This window comes from Gorilla gorilla, chromosome 5, assembly GCF_029281585.2.
Source record: "Gorilla gorilla gorilla isolate KB3781 chromosome 5, NHGRI_mGorGor1-v2.1_pri, whole genome shotgun sequence".
In the NCBI taxonomy this organism is placed as follows: domain Eukaryota; kingdom Metazoa; phylum Chordata; class Mammalia; order Primates; family Hominidae; genus Gorilla; species Gorilla gorilla.
The window spans coordinates 59,284,230-59,303,987 of NC_073229.2; the positions used below are offsets into that span (position 1 = coordinate 59,284,230).

Consider the following 19,758-nt stretch of genomic DNA (forward strand, 5'->3'; position numbering starts at 1 on the left):
TATAGATAGGGAAAGTGGGATTAACATGTGTTAGGTCCCTTACCTGAAGTCACATAGTGGCAGAGCAGGGATTTGAACCCAGGAGTGTCTGGGTCTAACAGCCCAGCTCCCTCATTCCAATGGTCCATGCCATTGGATCTCTCCACCAGGAGGATAGTGTTGGAAGTCATAGTGATAGCAGAAGTGGCCTTTGGTTTTCCTCCTCTCTCCATCTGGCCACCAGCAGAAGTGATGAGCCTTCTTTCTATATGGCCCCCAAAAGAACCCTGTTCCCCAACACATCCCCTCCACACCTGCTCATGCCCATCAGACAGTCCCTTCAGAGGCTGGGGCTATCTTATCAAGGAAATCCACATTTCCTGTGGGCATTTTCTACTCACCTCTTGTCTTAACACACTACCTTTATCTCCGTGTCAGTCTCTCAGTCTGGAGACTGGGAGACTCCCAGTCTCTTTCCTTCTCTCACCCCAAGCTCCATATCTACCCCTAGTCCTCCAAAGCTATGCAAATGCCCACTCTAGGGCGGCCTAACTCCTCAGGGTCCAAGGCCAGGGTCAGTAGGGGCAGACTCAGGAAGGTCAAGGGCTCAGCAGCCTTCTTACAACTTTCCTTCTGGGTCTCCTTTTTTTCCCCCTGCCTCTTGACAATTTCACTTTCTCACTTCCTTCTTGCATTTCCTTTCTTCTCATCCTATTTGTCTCTTTGGTGTCTCCTTCTTTATGTCTTCTATCCCCTCAACTCTCTCTCTGCCTTTGCCTCTTTCTCTCTGGGTCAGTCTATTTGGTGGCAAGAGTCCATGTATGTGTGTTTCTCTGTCCCTTTGTTCTTTGTGGATGTCTGTGTGTCTGTCTGTCTCTCCATGTGTGTCTCTCCCTGTCTCTCCCTGCTTATTCCAACATCCTGAAGAATGTGCGTGTGTGTGTGTGTGTGTGTGTGTGTGTGTGTGTGTGTGTGTCCCTGTATCTAAGAATCTAACTCTACCTCGATGCCTCCTGCTCTGTGTCTGTCTGTCTGCCTGCTGCTGACTCCGTGCGTCTGTCTTTGCGGCTGTCTCTTGGGGTCTCTCTCCGGCAGCATTCGTTCTTCAGGGCTGCACTCCGGAGGCTCCCGGAGGAGACCCCCACTCACCCCTCCCAAAGTTCACTGCCTTGTCAAACGGAGCTAATCTCCTGCGGGAGGAGAAAGCCTCATTCAAACTGGGCGGGGGGAGGCAGAGGGGGAAGGGGAGGTCTCCTTGGCTGCAGCCTGAAAACACCCCGGCCCATAATACCCCTTTTGTTCTAGGCTGGTGGGAGGGGGTGGGCGGTGGAATGAAAGAAGGGGGATATTAAAGGAGCAGGTGAAAGACATGTGTCTTCAGCAGCCATAGATAAGCGCTTACCCCCTTCTCATCTGACTGAGGCCTATTATCTTCCCGCCACAGTCATTACTATTAATATTAAACACCCCCAATCCTGCTTGAAAACAACCTGAAGGGGCTGCTTCTGTCTCCAGCCAGTTCCAAGGGGAAGCCACTGCCCTGACACCTCCCCCCACAGTATTTGACCACCAACCCAGTTTCCCCAAACCCAAAGTCCCCTTGAACTTCCCCATGACCTTCAGCCCCGAGAGTCCCCCTCCACTTCCCCCGCAAGCCGCACCCTGAATCATCTCTGATCACCAAGCCTTTCTGTCTCTAGTGGACCCCCCATTTCAGCTTTATTCCTAAGAATTTCTCTATACCCTAGCTCTCTTCTCTCCGCCCCTCCGTATAACCTGAAATGGAAGACAGAAGCACATAGACGTTTGGTTCCCTGGCTTTGACATCGAACAGAAGTGGACTCGCATTCTGATGCTGCCACGTTCAGGCCAGGTGACCATGGTCAATTTCCTTAACGCTTTTTGGGCCTCAGGTTCTCACCTCTAAAATGAGGGCAGGGCAGGGCAGGGCCTGGCGCAGTAGCTCACGCCTGTAATCCCAGCACTTTGGGAGGCCTAGGAGAGTGGATCATCTGAGGTCAGGAGTTCAAGACCAGCCTGGCCAACATGGGGAAACCTCGTCTCTACTAACAATACAAAAATTAGCCGGGCGTAGTGGTGCATGCCTGTAATCCCAGCTACTTGGGAGGCAGAAGTAGGAGCATTGCTTGAACCTGGGAAGCAGAGGTTGCAGTGAGCCGAGATCCGCACCACTGCACTCCAGCCTGGGTGACAGAGAGAGACTCTGTCTTAAATAAATAAATAAGTGAATAAATAAATAAATAAATAAAATGGAGGCAAATTATAGTTCCTAAGACATAGGGTTGTTTTAAGGGTTATTATTTAAAAATGAAAGAGTTCTCAGGACATACCTGATATATTGTAATGGCTCAATAAACAGTGGTAGTAACCATTGTTACCTGGACAAAAAGCACCTCAGTGCAGCAGGTGTGTCCACTCATTCCTTCTTCAGTCCATCACTGGGCCCCTACTCCGTGCCAACTTCTGTGTTGAGCGCCAGAGAAACAGAGGTAGAGAAAACAATTCCTGCCTCCAAGAATTCACAAACGGGTGGCAGCAAGAGACTTAAAAACAGGTAAATGCATCACTGTGGTGCTGGGTAATATATACCACAAAAGAAGTTATTACAGGAGCTCTGGGGAAATGGGACAATGAACTGCTCCTCAGTGGCTAATGTTACACCAGTAAAGCACTAATGGCCTATTCAGTATCTACAAGGTGGCAAGGCCAGCTATCGCCATGCCCATATCTACAGTTATAGCTCGCAAGAGGAGCAACTCATAAGTCTTCTTCCAAGACTGGTAGAGGTTTAGCTGGGGCCATGTGAGGGGCCCCCTTCCTCAGCTCCTAGGGCTCTGGACTGCCAGGGCTGGCCTGCAGAACCTGCAGACACAAGAAGGAGGGAAATGAGAGCTCACATTTACAAAGTGTCTCCTTCAAGCCAGGCACCGGGCCGTGTGTTTCAGCATTAGGTCACATACTCCTTCTCACCTGTTCTCTACCAACCAAGCATCATTGTACCCATTTCACAGGGGAGCAAACAGGCTCAGAGAGAGGATGTGACTCTCCTAAGATCACACTGCTAGAAAATGGTAGGCAAGATTCTAAGCTTCATCTCTCTGGCACCAAAATCCATGTTATTTCCATTTCTAGTGCATCTCCAACTTTCCAGCCCCAAATCCATCGCTGCCCAAGCATCCTTAACATCAGGGGAGCTTGAACAAATATAGAGGGAGGAGGAAGGGGAGATTCTATAAGAAAAACAGCCTCCTACAAGTCCAAAACTTTTCTGACATCTTGCATCTTATCTCAAAAGCCTATGAGCTTTGAATTTTACTCCATAGTATAACTATGTGTATTATAAATTAAAATAATGTTTTAAATGTCATTTTAAAATGTTCCCCCAAAATCTTGAGATAAAGTGGAAGCTCCAAGAAGGTGTGCTAAGTTTATTCTACTGCTTCCTCTGTCCTCTGCGGTAGGGGCCAGGGAGGGAGAGAGAGGGTGTTGTTGTGGACAGCCTTGTCTACTTTTGGTAACTACAACCCTTTCTTCACTGAACCCCTGCTCCTCTCTTCCATGCAATTCTGTGGGGCTGCCAATTACAACTCCCCAGCTCCTCTGGCCTCAGTGTGGGCCCATGAGCCAGGTCTAGCCAATTGTCAAACATAACTTTCTTGGACACCTGATTTGTCCAAAAGGTGGGCACATGACCCAAGCTAGGCCAAAAGGAGCTCTTCGCTAAAATGTTATAGATGGAGGGTGCTGGGAATAGCAAATCCTCTTTTTCTTCTGAGATGTGAGCATGAAATTGCTGCCAGGCTCTTCTACCCACCTCTCTCTGCCCTCCAGCAGATGAGAGAAGTCTTGACCTCCCTCTCCCTCTCCACGCCCCCACTGCAGTTAGAGAGGAAGATCAATTGCGACAGGAAAAACAAAACAAAACAAAAAGATGAGGCTATCACACACCAAAAAGCATAGCCACCATATGAATGAGATCAAGAAAGAATGCAAGAGAGAAAGCTGAACATATCTTTTGAGGCATGGCAGTCCCTAAACTTTGCCCCCTGACCCAATGCATGTGCATGCACGTGCGTGCACACGCACACACACACACACTCCTATCCTTCCTGGTTATTTGAGCCAATAAATCCCTTCCTTTTGCTTAAACTAGTTGGAGGTGAATTTCCATCACTTGCTCCCTGAGCAATATCTCCTGGCACACTCAGTCCTACTTAATAACTCCCAGCTCCCAGCACACTACGGCCCAGAGAAGGAGCAAGGGCCCAACGGGGTTTGGAATTGGGAAACTCAAGTTATATGTGGAGTAGGTGTCACACTCTCCTACCAGGAACCTTCCAAAGTTCTCCCTCACAGAGCTTTGGGCTGGAAAGGACCTCAAGCAGAGGGCTGGCAGGGAATCTATCCCAACTAGCTCTCTGCCGCCTTCAAAGAAGCCTGACTCAGCCTCCTGCCTTGGAAACCCATCCCAGGACCTCCTGTCTGAGACATCGCAAATCTGTCCAGCTTAGTCAAGCCTGTTTCACCTTCTCCTGCCCTAGTGGAAGCTGGACTATAGCCAATCCCTCCTCTCCTTTTCCATTTCTTCAGAGGCTCAGCCCACTCTTCTCTTTACTATTCTTTTGCCCTTGTCAGTGTAGGTTCACGCATGTTGTGTGTACTAGGTACTGGCTAAGAACACAGGCTCTAGACAGACTGCCTGGGGTCAATCCTGGTTCTGTTCCTTCCTAGCTGTGAGACTTTTGGCAAGTTGCTTACCTTCTCTGTGCTTTGGTTTCCTCATCTTCAAAATGAAAATGATTATATGAATTAATGTATATAGAGTACTTAGAACCATTCCTGGCACATAGTAAGTGCTCAATAAATACTCATTATTATTGTATGTTAATGCTGTGTGTGTGTGTGTGTGTGTGTGTGTGTGTGTGTGTGTGTGTTCAGCCCCTTTCCCAGCTGATTGGGAGTTCCCTGAGGACAAGAAACATACTTTATTCATCTTCAAAGGCCCAGGGTATCAAAGTGCTTGACATAAGAGAGGAAGCTCAAAAAAAAAGAATGTTGACTGAATGAATGATGAATGAATGAAGATTGGTTGGCTGAACACTTAGAGAATTTAAGTCCTGATTCCTGTCCTTAGGTCTCTCAATAGTCCCACATGGGTACCCATCAATTCTGCCTACATCTGAACCCAAAGGGGAGGTTTGTCAGGCAAAAAGGATCTTGCAGCAGAGTAACAACAGAAGCAAGAACAACCAGCTCTGCCCTGTGTACACCCCTTAACAACAACCAAGGCTCTGTCACAATGCCACACATTACTGTGAGGTAGACAGAGCAACGGTAATCCTTATCCCATCTTACAGATGAGTAAACTGAGGGTTACAGCAGTAATGTGACTTTCCTAAAGACAGACACAGCTAGCTAGTGGCCCAGCTGAGGCCACAGCCCCATCACCAGACTTGATTAGATCTCTGTCAACCACATCCCAGCAGCCAAATGCTCCCTCCTTTTGCCCTCCTGCGGGGCCACGCAGCACACACCACAACCCCTTGGTCCACTGTGGTCTAGGCAAGAGCAGAAGAGTCCAAAAGCAGATGACTATCATCTTCCATTTGTCTTGGTATCTATGACCACATCTTCCATATGTCTCAATATTTGTACAGCCTAGTGGGAGGGTTGTAGAGAGTCCAGAAGTGAAGGCAACTCCAGAGCACACAATGGTCCATTGTGCCCCTGTATCCCCCTTCCCTTCACCACACCCAGCACACAGCGTCCTGTTTACCTGCCTCCAAGGCCTGGCTCCATCTCAGGTGCCACTCCAACTGGGCCCACGCACAGGCATTGCCAAACCCTCTGCCCACGAGCCCTAGGCCTGGCAGTGATGCCCTTCTTGGGGATTCCCCCCAGCTTTTGTCCCACCCCCAGTCCCTTCTACCCCAACACAGACCCCTCCTCTTGGCTCATAGCACAGTACCTGGCACACAGTAGTTCTCTGGAAATGGTTCCTGACAGTAAGTGGTTCCTTAGTGACGATCATAACCTCAGGCCCATCTGTCAAGGGGTTCTCCCAGCTTCAGAGGTGGGCGATGGCATTGTGAAGGAGGTGGGTTCCAGGGCTGAGTGTCAGCTACACTTAGAAAAAGTTTCCTGTCCCCTTCCCTGAGCCTGGGACTTTGGGGGGAGGGCGGCGAGGGAATATAAAGCCTGTCCATCTCTAGGGACAGAAGACCCATATTAGGCACTGTCTTGGTCCAGCTGGGATGCCATTCTCCCATTCTCTCAGAAGTCAAAAGTCAAGGGTCAGGGCACCACCAAGGTCTTCAGGGACAGAAGCCCAGGCAAGAGGACAGATGGAGAGGTCTGCTCCTCAGGCCCAGATTGTGTTTGGGGGTCAAGAAGCCGGGTAGAGGTGGGAGGGGAAAGCTGCCCAGGAGAAAGTTAAGCATCAGCAGTTCATCCACATACTATTCACACGCTAGGACAGAATAAGAGAGAGAAAGAGAGGAAGATAGCTGAGGGGAGCAAGAAGGGAAAAAGACTGGGACACCACAGTGAAAAGCCAAGAGGCAAGGCCAGGCACGGTGGCTCAAGCCTGTAATCCCAGCACTTTGGGAGGCCAAGGTGGGCGGATCACTGGAGGTCCGCAGTTCAAGACCAGCTTGGCCAACATGGTGAAACCTCATTTCTACTAAAAATACAAAAAATTAGCTGGGCGTGGTGGCATGTGCCTGTAATCCCAGCTACTTGGGAGGCTGAGGCAGGAGAATCGCTTGAACTCAGGAAGCGGAGGTTGCAGTGAGCTGAGATCGCTCAACTGCACTCCAGCCTGGGTGAGAGTGAGACTCCATCTCAAAAAAAGAAAAGAAAAGAAAAGAAAAGCCAAGAAGCAGATGGGAAATGGGAGAGCACAAAACCACACCTCCAGGTAAGCAGGCTCTGGCAAGGACGATGAGGTTCCCCCAGCTGAAAGAAGAAGCAGACATCAAACACAAAGGCTGCAGAGGAGCTTGGAGAGCATCCAGTCCAACCTACTCATTTTACCTATAAGGAGTCCAAGGCCCAGAGAGGGACATGTCTTGCCCGGGGTTACACAGCAAGTCAAGACTCAGCCCAAACCAGAGTCACAGAATGATGGCTCCAGGCTAGAAGACATTTCTTGACTTTCTACTGAGCAGAGAAAAGGGGGCTTCAGAGGGTCATACTCTGCTTGACTTCTGGAAATGTGGGAGCAAGAAGAACAGCCATCATGGCCCAACCAGCCTATGGCCAGGTATCAGAACAAAGAAATGGAACATTCAGGTCCACTGCCCATAGCCTTGTCTACCTAGCAGCACTTGAGCCAAGGTTTGATGGGCTTTCTATTGTACCCATTGATTTATTCCACCACTTACTCTATGTGCCCAGCACTGTGCCAGGCCCTCAAGTTGAGGAGGAGGACAAGAAGAGGGTGGCAAGGAGGCTACAAGCTAGTTTATTCAAATACTTTGAAAGAAGGCTAATTAAGTGGACATTCAGTCAGAGGTTGCTGTATGCCAGCTGCTTGCCCCATGTTACTGTGTCAGAGACTCACAAGGCAGTTCCTATTGTTAGTCCCATTTTTTCAGATGATGACACTGAGGCTCAGAGAGACTAAGAGGCCCTAGGTCCTACAACTGATGTGGCAGAGCAGGAAGTTAAACCACACCATTTGCTCTTAACCATTAGGCTGTACGGTCCCCCAGGATGGGCTTTAAGAGCTAGAGTGATGAAGTTACCCCCACCACACTGTGATCCATCACAGCCCCCTCTCTTTTTTTTTTTTTTTTTTTTTTGAGACAGAGTCTCACTCTGTCACCCAGGCTGGAGTGCAGTGGTGCGATCTTGGCTCACTGCAACCTCCTCCTCCTGGGTTCAAGCAATTCTCTGCCTCAGCCTCCCGAGTAGCTGGGATTACAGGCACCCGCCACCACACCTGGCTAATTTTTGTATTTTCAGTAGAGATGGGGGTTTCACCATCTTGGCCAGGCTGGTCTTGAACTTCTGACCTCGTGATCTGCCCACCTCGGCCTCCCAGAGTGTTGGGATTACAGGTATGAGCCACCGCACCCGGCCAACACCCCTTCTTCTATCCCAGCCAAGGTGAGTCAGTCTCTCCTCTGAGGCTTTTATAAATGCCTCCCATGGCCCCTTATTTTTGGCCTAGTCTTGGAATTAATTGTCAGCATGTCTGTCTCCCTGGCAAGTTGGAGGGCAGAAATGGCCTTTGCTCAGCTCTGAACCCCCAGTGCCTAGAACAGTGTCTGGCATATGGCAGGTGCTCAATAACTGGTTATGGAAGGAGTATAGCTGGGTAATATGGTATCCCCATATGAACAGAAAATAAAGCCCAGTAGAGGCTTAGGTCCAAGGGAGGGGCAGGAAGAGAGTTTCATTAGTCTCCAAATGTCCTGAGTCTAGCACACTGCCTGGAATATACTAAATGCCCTCATGAGTGAGTATGGAGGGTGCTCCAGATACGAGGCTTCCATGGGCCTAGAGGATGGACTCAGGAGGTTTGAGACTGCATTTGGATTGCGGCCAGAACTCAGGGCCCCTCCCCAAGAAGTTTGAGGCCCAGCCAGACCACCATGAGAGCCTGCAGAGGACTGGGGTTCAGGGTACTGGGGGCCTCTTTTAGGAGTGCAGGCTGTTCCTGTGGACTCTGCCAGGGCTCAAAGCTGCGGACTGGGGGGTGGGCTGGATCAGAGTGAACAGGAGCGGGCAGGCTGGAGTTGGGACACATTCTCCAGCCTCTTCTGTTTGCAGGTGCCTGAGGACACCTTCAAACCTTCTCTGCTCCATTGTAGAACTTTTTCCAGCAAGGGGGAGAGGAAGGACAAAAGGCTATGCCTTGGGCTCCAAAGTTTAGGAGAGGAGCCATGGAGATGGACAGAGAGAGGTGAGGAGAGAGAGACCCAGGAGGCCTCTGGGAAGGGAAGGGAAGGTTGCTAAGGAAGGAAGTCTGCACTTGGGGCCAGCCCTGCGTCTGGCACCAGCCCCACTGGGCCAGGGTCCCAGGGATTTATTGACTAATCCTCAAATGATACACTTTCCCTGATTTCTTCTCTCTCCCGCTTGCAATCTCACAAGATCCCATTGTCTCTGGACACTGCTGGCCAAGGGCCTCCACCTCGGGAGCTGCTGCCTCTCATCCACTTCCGGGGCGGGGGGAATGGAAGCTCCCTACCGCCAAGCACCACGACCCTCCCCTGCCCTCTCCAGGCCTAAGGGTCAAGCTGCCAGGCCACCAGGCAGTGCCAGGTACGAGGATGACAACACCTAGCCAATCCGCGGAGAAGGCGGTGAGCTGGGTGACCTCCTGGAGCTGCAAGAGTTTGTGCCGGGTGATGCGTTGCTCCACCAAGTCTTGGGGGGAGGCAGCTGGCGGGTGGGGGCGTGGCTGCCAAGGAAGTGGGTGTCGGGTACTGGGCGGGGGCCAGAGCTAGGTCACAGTCGAGGTTTTCACTGACCCGAGTGGGCGGGGGTAAAGGGAATTCGTAAAAAGTTTCTTTCTTCATTAATGGCCTTTTTTGCCTATCTGAGAGCCTGGGCGCGGGAGGGAGCGAAGACGGGCGGGGGCAGGGCAGGCCCTCCGCAAGTGACACTTAATTCCCGGTCTGGACTGGGCCGGCGCTTGAAAGCAACTAAATTAGCAAAACAGAAGTCAACTGTCGATTGCTTCATTGGAGGATTAAGTGTGATAAATGGGGGGTTTGTTCGCTCTCCGGTCCAGATGTTGTGTCTAAGTAAGGGTTTTTTCAAAAAAAAGTTTTTTTACATTCTTGGCCCAGGGCCCATATATATTTTGGATACTGCTGGGAGTATATAATATCATTGGAAAATGATGCGGTCTGCTAACCTTTTAAATAACATTTCCTCCCTCCTCTATTTTCTAATAGTTTGTTTTTCTTTCCATGTTTGCCTTTTATTGGGGGAAATTTTTTTTGGAAATTAATGAGGCTCAAGTTTGGAGACCAAAATAAAAAAGGGGTGGGGGAGTGTGAGAGGTGGATGGGGTGTGGAATGAAGCTGGGTGGAGGGAGGGCTACTCTTTGTGTCTTTTAAAGCGCTCCTGGTTTGATTTTTTTTTTTTCTTTTAATTTTCTCTGCCGAGGCTGCCCGCGGCCCTCCGGCGGGGCTGCGCGGTGGCGCGCGCGGGCAGGGCGCCCGGGACTCTCCGCCGCGCCGGGCACCCTCTTGCCCTGCCCGGGCCGTGGGGCTGCGCGCCGCTGGCCTCCGGGAGGAACCTGCCATTCCCCCTGCAGCCGAGTCCGACGTGAGAGGGGGTGGGGGTGGGGGCGCCTCCTTCCTGAGTGAAACCTACGGAATCCGGCAGGAATTCGGGCCTCCCAGATTTAAGAAAACAAACAAAGGAAAGATTGTCAGAGAGGGGCCGCCAAGAGCCGCCGGGCCGCCGCACTGCCCTCCGCCCTCACCCCCGGGGCGCCCGGGCCTCCCAGCGGGGGCGGAACGCGAGGCTGGGGGGCTCCCCCGGGTGGTCCCCGGTGGGCTTCCCTGCCCTGGGTCTTGACTAACCTGTGTTGAGTCATCCTCCTGTCTCTAGAGCTGAAGAGGCCCCAGGGCGCATGGGAAAGGAGGGTGCTGCCGAGGTGGCTGCCCGGGGGCGGGCCCTACAGGGGTCATTTGGGGCATCCCCTGCCTCTAGGCAAATCCCCACGGAGCCACATCCCGCACCCTCCCGCAGCGTCCAGGGCGAACCCCTGTCCCCAAGCCCAGGCTTAGGAGTGAAATCTCGACGGCTCAGGTTCCTTCTCTACGCAGTGCCCCAGCCAGACTAGGAATGGATCACCGCGCGGGTGGGCTCAGTTCCCGGCTTCGCCCGGGTCTAGGAAGAATGATAAAAAGTGAGAATGTAAAGGGAGGAGGTACTATAAAACAAAAGGGGTTAGACACCCATCAGGCAGCAGCGACCCGGTGGTAAACATGAGGGTCTCCTGCGCTCCCACCGCCTGCGTTCTTCCCGGCCGCGTCCACGTTGGTTTCCTTCTCGTTGTCTTGGTCTCTCCTGATTCTGTTCTCGTGTCAGTCTGCCCTGCCTCTGTTTCTCCAACTCTCTGTGGTCTCTCTCCCTCTCTACCTTCTCTGTCTCCTTCTGAATCTGAATATGGCTCAGTGCTTCTGGCTTTCTCTTTGTCTCTGAAGCTATCTCTCTGAGAATGTCTCTGTCCCTTTCTGTCTGCCCCTCTTCGTGTTTCTCTGTCTCAAGCTGACGCTGTCTCGTGGCCTGTCTCACTGTGTCTTCTTCTCTCCACCTCCTCCTCTTCCTCCTCCTCTCCTCCCTCCTCTCTCTCCCCCCTTCATCCCCCCCCCCCCCCCCCCCCCGCCAACCATTCCCCTCCAACTCTCCACCCTGCCCCCGCCTTAGGTAGCCCAGCGGGCGGGCGCCGGGCCAAGGCCGCCCTGGGCAGGGCCTTACTGGCGCTGACAGAGCCTCGCGCCCGCGGCCCAATTAGCGCGCGGCGCGAGGGACGCGGCATCTGGAATTGCGCTGCGCTCACGGCCAAGGCCGATTGTTTAGTCTGCGCGGCGGGGCGGGCGGCCCGCGCGGTGGCCCCACATCTGGAGCCTCGGCCAGACGGCCCTGCTGGCGGCTGGCCGGGGTGCGTGTGCATTTTTAACTCTGGGATTTGCTGACAAGTTAAGAAGTCAGAAAGTCAGTGGCGGCGGGAACTGGCGAGGCGCTCAAGGAAGGGAGGGGCAGGCGGAGGCTCGGGCGCATCAGCCGCGGCGGAGACATGCTTGGGGGCGCGCACAGCAGCTCCGTGCTTTGGCCCAGCGCGGCCTTCCCCCAGTCTACCCCCACCCGTAGCTGCCCAGCGCCGCAGCCACGCGTTGACTTTTCTTCCTTCCCGGTCTTTATCCTCTCCCACTTCTCCTTTCTCTTTATTTAGTCCCTGAATTATCCCGAAATCCCACACTTCCCAGCTGGCCAGAGCTCCTTGGAGGTCAGCCTCTAAGAGGGAAGCCCTGGAGTCTTAGGGCTCCCACGCTCTGGAGGAAACACAAAGAGGGCCAGAGAAGGCCAACAAATTGCCCGGAGGTGGCTCAGCAGTTAAGCGGCAGAGCTAGGACCAGAGGCCAACTCTCTTGACCCCTAATAGGGTTCTTGGCACAGCTCCGGGTCCCCCTTGGGGCTGATCCAATGTGAGCATTCTCACATTGTCAGAGTTCCTTCCCATCCTTTAAAAACGTGCTTTTGCACTTCCACTCATTCATTTCACAAATATCTGTAGCACACTGTGTGCCCAGCCTGGGAAACACAGCGGTAAACAAGACAGGCACGTCCTTGTGCTGCAGAGCTTACATTTTAGTGGAGAAGAGGACAGAAACTATGCAGCAAACAAACTATCCAAAGTTAGAAACTGTTGAGGAACAGGAAAAAAATTGCTAATGTTTATTGAGTAACTATTGTGTGCCAGTCACCATTATAGATATTTTCATTTTTACCAACTCATCAAATCTTCATTATGACCTTATGAGGTAGGCATGTGTCCCTGTTTTGCAGATGGACAATTCGAGGCTGAGAGAGTTACATGATTTATCCAAAGTCACACACGTGCACAGGTGGTGGAGCTGAGGTGCAGATTCAGGCTTGATTTCAAAACCAGGGCTCTCGCTCCAACAGTAGGCTGCAACCGCTTGAAGGACAATGGTGTAGTTGTCCGGAATTGGGTAATGACATCTAGGTGATATACAATTTATTCCCAGCAGCAAAACAAGTATTTACCAGGCCGCTGCTGTAAAGATCATTACTAGCATTTGTGTACTGCTTTCCTATTTATAAGCCATTTTCACTTGCATCATCTTCTTTAATCTTCACAACTTAGAGGGGTAAGTATGATTATCATTTCCATCTCTGCCTCTGGAAACTAAGGACTGCCAGTGTGCCCAAGCTTCACTTGAGTTTTAAGAGCACTCCCTGCCCCAGCCCTCTTTCTCGGTAACAGAGGGCTCCATTTCTTTCCACATTTGGTCTAGTTTTTCCTTGTTCTGTTTTCCATGGAAATACAGCCCAGTGTTCAACCTCATCCCCAGAAAATAGTGACTATATCATGCCTGTGAGATGTTTCCCCCCAGGAGCAAGTAGAGACTTTGTAATGTGCCCTGGACTCTCAGCACAATGTCCTGGTGAACCAGCCTGCTTTTCTGGTTGTGCAGCCAGGCAGACCCAACTGTTTAGATCTGCCTAGCAGACCCACAAAGCCACACAGGGTTAGAGACCTTGGTTTCTATCCAGCCTCTACTGTGTGACCCAGCAGGTCGCTTACCCTCTCTGGACTTCAGTGTCCTCCTCTTTGAGATGGGAGATTTGGGATAGAGCAAATCTACTTTTCTTGGGTCACAAACTCCTTTGAGAATTTGCTGGAAGCTTCAGGTCACCAATTTGGAGTGGCTTAGTGTACACGTATACTCAAGCACTCCATTTTTACATATAAATATATATATATATATATTTTTTTTTTTGAGATGGTGTCTTGCTCTGTCTCCCAGACTAGAGTGCAGTGGCGCCATCTTGGCTCACTGCAACCTCTGCCTCCCGGGTTCAAGCCATTCTTGTGCCTTAGCCTCCCAAGTAGCTGGGATTACAGGTGCCCACCACCACACCAGGCTAATTTTTGTATTTTTAGTAGAAACAGAGTTTCACCATGTTGGCCAGGCTGGTCTCAAACTCCTGACCTCAGGTGATCGGCCCACCTCGGCCTCCCAAAGTCTGGGATTACAGGTGTGAGCCACCATGCTTGGCCATTTTTTACTTATAATTTTTAGGGACTTAGGGACTCTTAAGGGTTATCCATGGGCTCCCTAGGGATTCCAAGACCCCCCCACCCCCATTCCTCCCACTGCCAAGTTCGGGATTGCTGTACGAAATGGTTTCTACACTCATCAGACATCCGTAAAACCCACTACTGACCCAGGTAAAAGGAACCACAGGCTATCCCTGGTAGGCAGGGAAATGTGGGATCCTTTTCACTGAGGAGTCAGCAGATCTTAACCCCATGGCCTTTTCTTTTTCCATCTTTTACCTTTGGGGTTGTCTTGGAATAGGAAGAGGCAGGAGTCATCCCACCAGGGCCAGGGGAACACACCTTTGTGTTTTGACCACAGAGTGAATAACATAACTAGGTACCTCAAGCTTGGATCATGCCTAGATCCCGCTTGGATCATCCCCTACACACATCATCATCATCATCATCACCATCATCATCATCACAGCCACTTCTTACCTGTTCTGAGCACTCCCCAAACATCATTCTAGCTTGTTCCAACCCATCTATGGCATAAGCAGAGAAGGTAGAAAGGTCTTAATTTTATAGACGATGTGGCCCAGAGTCATCCTATGTCTTGCTTAGCATCACACAATGAATTAAAAACTGAGCAATGGCGAGAGTCCAGGTTTTCCCAGCTCTAATGTTAAACCTCCTTTTGGTCCACAGATACTTACAGCATGCCTACTGTGTGCAAAATGCCATGCTGAAGGCTGTCAGGGCTTGAAAGGTGATGATTCAGCAGAGGATGCTGTTCGTGCCTCACCCTCTGTCCTCTAGCCCACTTCTCCACTCATCTGCCACTGTGATGGGAAGGTGTCAGCAAGCCCAGGAATTGTCCACCCTAAGCAGCCTTTCTGCTTCTCACCTGCAGAGTTTCTCCAGTGCAGAGACCAAGAGAGCTTTACTCAGCCCACAGGACAGCTGGGATTTAACACTGCAGGGGCAACCCCCAAGTTATTAATAAGAGATAAGAATGGGTGGATAAGCAACCTGGCTGCCTTGGAACTCCGTGGGACAATTCCATGGTGTGTTCTCACAGTTCCTCAGTGGGCCCCCATTGCCCACAATGAAACTCGATCATTAACCACTCTTCACTGGCTTTTCTCCTATCCCATCCCTATCTCACTTCCCCTTTCCCTCCCTCCAGCCTCCAGGGATCACCTCCTCAGTAAACTACCTGCACCCAAGTTCTTGTCTCAGGGTCTGATTTCAGGAGAAACCAAACTAGGACATGCAGAGACACGCGTGCACACACACACACATACACACACACACACACACACACACACGCACACATCTCTGTGAAAAGATGAGGCACAGAGAAGAATCATTCCCAGTCATGACTGGATGGCACCAATAATAAAGGCTGACACGTCCAAAGCTCTAAGACTGTGCTCCTCACTTTGCTAAGCACGTTCTACACTTGCTTCATTTATTTATTTTTATTTGGCAGGTGAGAAGTAGGCATCATAATTATACCTATTACACAGAGTAAGAAACTGAGGCTGAGAGATTAACCTGTCAAGGTCCCTTAGCTAAGTGGTAAAGCCTGGCTGTGTGCCCAGACCTGTCCACCTCCAAAGCGGTTGTCTTGTAAAGACTGCCTAGGCTGTCCATGGCTGATGCTACAGGAATGGAGCCCAGAGAGGACTAGGGATGGGGAGACTTCCTGGAGGAGGTGGGGTTTGGCTTGGCCTTGAAAGACCAGGTAGGCTTCCACTTCTACCCATCCAGGGCAGGCTGTATGGAAAACAGGGAAAGCTTCTAGGCAAAACATGAAGAACTTTAAAAACAACAGTGAGGAGTTGGGTCCAGCTAGCCAGGAGTGTGTGTTGGAGCAGGTTGAGGCCAGGCTGTGGAGACCAGAATGTCAGCCAGCAAGGTAGCCTCTTCCCCACTCCAGCCCAATGACCTATGTCAGAGAGAGCTCACCAGGAACAGGAATGGTGAAGGCTGGGGACTAGACAGCAGTCCTGCTCAGGCAGGGAGGGCAGAGAACTCACACCTGGTCTGCACCCCATTTCCTGGCCAGGCACCCCTGGTCTCAGTCATTCCCCATTTCCAAGTAGTAAATAGATGTATAAAGCAACCGTTTCCATTTAAAGCTCTGCAGACCGTAGGGAGGAGGGCCTGCAGGCCATCTGGGCCCTTGTTTGGCAATGTTTGTGCTCACAACAAACCTGATAGACAGAGATTTATCGCCGTTTTCATTAGCTGGGGTTGGTTTGGTTTGCTGCTTTTCCACCCCCTCCCCCCTACACACACACTCCCGAGTTACAGATTTATGGTGGGTGGGAGGACCAGGGACTCAGAGAGAGGGGAGGAAGAAGGCTGAGCAAGGTATGGACTTGAAGCAAAGGGGATGGGGTGGGGATTTGGAGGATGAAGGGGTGGGGGTGGTGAGGAGTGCACCAGCCCCAGAGAAAAGACTAAGAGAGGGTGTGTGTGTGTGTGTGTGTGCACTAGCATGCATGTTAGAAGGTGGCTGAAAGACACCTGCAGCCACATGCCCCCAACACACACATACACACACATCTCATAATCACTGTAACTGTTGAGCATAGAAGCTGCTGAAATTCTAAGCTATCACCACCAGCACTGGGCCCAAGGCCAGGAGGGATGCAGACCTTTGGCAAGCTCAGGGTCCGCTCTGGTATGACCATATTTAACAAATGCCTATGTAGCATTCCTTCTGTCCCGAGGCTTTAGCTAGCTTCACTAATTTCACCATTAAAGCAACCTCCAAAGTGGACACTGTATCGTTTCCTTGATGCTGGTTCTTTCCCTCCCCTCATAGCAGAGTATACACCCCACCCATCTCTGTAGGAAGGGGGCCTGGACTTGAGTTCCCAGTTGTAGATACCATTTTCCCCCTTGGTGCTCCTGTGAAGTTCCCATGGGCATCCCCTTAGGGCTCTTTCTTGGGTTCTTTGCACTCCCTCTCCTCCAGCACTTCCCACCCCCAGCCGGGCTGGCTCTTCCCTGTCTGCATCTTTTCTCACACAGCGCCTCCTGCCCGGTGTGCGCTCCCCACACCTTCACTCATCAAAATCCTTCTAGCCTTCAAGCCCTCGGGGACTGCCTCCGTGAGGCCGTTCCTGAGCTGCTCCATGAGGGTCAGGCCTTCAGTGAAAGACACTGAGAGCCGCCCTTGGGGATCATCCTGAAAGAAGAGGAAGAAACCAGAGAAGGTTGGCTCCTGCCTCTCACAAGCAGAGCAGCTCTACTTTTTATAGCAGAGTTCTGTGTTGGATTTCATTACAGCTAATTTTAAGAGGAAAAACAAGGTTTAACCCAGTGATCAATTCTAACTTTCTCATTTCACAGGTGAGAAACCAAGATCAGAAAGGGTGAGTGACTTGTCCAAGTCACACAGGGTTCTCGTCAGGGCCACAGGGCCAGGCTCCCCGATGCTCTTTCCATGGGATAGTTTCCCCAGTGTGTATGCCCATCCTGCTAGGAGACTGGAAGCTCTAGAGAGCAAGGACCAGGACGCGGCATCTCTGTCTCCACTCAACAAACATGTGATGCCTGCGTGTTATTTCACAGGCATTTGATCCCCAAGGCTGGCAGCTTTCGGAGGGTCCACGTTATCAACTTGCCTCCACAGCATCCAGGTAGGAACAGGCTGTAGGGTTGAGACAGGGCTGGAGTGTGGAAGGGGGAGTTCCTTGTCTCTATAGAATCCCCGCTGTCTGGAACACTCACTGCCAAACAGAGCTCTCTGCCTCAGGATTTTCAACACACAAAGCACCTGTCTTTCCAGACCCACCCATAGTCATGTCCCTTGAAAAGAAAGGGTTGATGGGTTGGTTGGTTGGTTGGTTGGTTGGTTGCCTGGAAGGCCCTTAGCAATAATCTGAAGGAAACCAAAAGAACTTCCTCTCCCCAGCAAACCAGAACATCAACCCACCATCAGCCTGCCTCAGTGTCTACCGTCCCATCAGAGTGCCTCCTGTGGGACACGGCCTTGGCTCCAGAAAGTCCCACCTCTTTCCTAAGCAGGAGTGTCCCACTAGTTCTGAATAAGGCAGGACTTATCGAAGTCAAGAGTGGGCTCTGGAGCCACACAGTCTTGGATTCTAGTCCAAGCTCTGCGGCTGAGAAATACTGAAATACTTAACCTCTCTCTGCTCTGGTCTCCTCTGGGAAATAGGGATAAGAATATCTGGAACAGTGCTCAGAGGATTATTAAAAGAAGTGAACAATTTGTCTCAACTTCCCTGACGGAAAAAAAAAAAGGATTGAATGAGATAACCTGTTGGGACACTCAACACAGCGCTGGGCCCACTATCTTCCTGTGAATGAGGTCCTCCAGGATTAGCAAGTGCGTGGCTTGGCAAAGCCCCCAGGGAACAAGAGGATGGAGCTGGTGGAGCTTGAAGACACAGAGAATAGAGGGAGTTACCCCAGGCCACAGACAGCCCTGGTAGACGAGGGGGAACAGCCTAGTCACTGAGCCCCCATCTGCTATGGGGAATCTTGAAAGTGGGAGGAGAAAAGTCTGGCACCAAAACCAACATCTCCTTCTCTGATTTGCCAGGAGCTGCCCCTTAGCTGGGCTTAAGAGTTCCTTCCAAGGGGTCATTTCACATGATAACAAACTTTCATAGAACTCACTACATGCCAAACACTACATCTTCCCCCGGTAAACTAGACGGTTGGGGCCATTAGGGATTATTATCGTCACCCTGTCTTAGAAGAAGGCAGCTGATGCACCAGGAGCTAGCAACCTGCTGGGGCCACACAGTCCTAAAGAGCAGAACTGGGCTTTGAACCCAGGTGGTCTGCCTGCTCTTAACCCCCTGGACACTGGGTCAGCTTCCTCACCAGCCACTGGCCACACCTCCAAAGCCCTCTGCAGTCAGTTGCCTGACCAACCTTTCTTTTGCCTACTGGGGTCTCATCAAGTCTGTATTTCTCACTATCAGGCTGGGATCTCATTCTTTTCCCAGTTTGATGGAAATTACCAAGGTCCAGGGGTCCAAGGTTGGGGGGATGGGGGAGGGTGAACAAGACAAATAAGACATAATCCTGGCCCTTGGGAGTTTTCCACTCACCCCTCCTAGACCAAGCAAAAGTACAAATGGAGACCCACATTCCATATGTCTAAATATTTAAAAGTTAAAAATCAAGTTAACAAACTGTTTAATAAAATATGTTCTATTCTCCTAGGCTGACACATACACCTTCTAAAGATCTGGAAGGCTGGATTTGAATTTAGAGTTCTCAGGTTTCTTGGAGTTCTGCACAGGGACACGGCGCGGGGAGAAACTCCCTCTGCTCTCCCCCAGCCCTGCCCTCAGCCTGCCTCTTCCCTTCCCATCCCCACCTTCACCTTAAACTAGGGCTTTGAGCACGTGTGTAGATACTCCAATCCGCACACACAACTGCTGACTGCATGCCCCACACTCAACTCACAGCCAAGCCACAGGCTCCCCTCTGGAGGTTGAACCTGGGGAGGTGGCCTGCAGAGGTCTTGGATGCAGGGTACAGGCCCTTAGGGCAGGGATTTCTAGGGCCCTGGGCATCTGGAGCATGGTTCAGGAGTGGGGGTGGCTCCCTCTTTCTGAACAGACTCCTACCCTGTGAGGAGGGCCAAAGGAGGGCCCTAAGTGTAGGGCCCCTTGTCTACAGGCACTGGAGCTGAAGGTGGGTCACTCTTTCTTCCTTCTGCTTTCTAATCTCTTTGCCTGATCAGCCAACATCTGAACATCCTGGCAACTTTCCTTTCTAAACAGTTCTCCAAGCCCCATCACAGCCCCTCTAGTCCAGGCCACTCTCATCTATCACCAGGTCACCGCAACAGCTTCCTAACTGGTCCTCCAGGCCCCAGTCCTTTGCCCACCCCTCCACAGCCAGTGATCTTCGTTGAACACAAACTGGATCATGATGGAGCCATGCTTAACACTCTTCCGTGGCTCCCTGCTGCACACAGAAGACCCAAATTCAACTT

General features: G+C 51.3%; 1 long non-coding RNA gene across 1 annotated transcript; it reads left to right on the top strand.

Moving 5' to 3' along the window:
- The first annotated feature begins 5,399 nt into the window (after nt 1-5,399).
- LOC109027261 (uncharacterized) lies at nt 5,400-15,015 on the top strand. The gene is made up of 6 exons (XR_008680635.2): nt 5,400-5,614; nt 6,213-6,352; nt 8,779-8,911; nt 9,103-9,273; nt 12,539-12,685; nt 14,469-15,015. It is a non-coding gene; the product is annotated as an uncharacterized lncRNA (long non-coding RNA).
- The last annotated feature ends 4,743 nt before the right edge of the window (nt 15,016-19,758 follow it).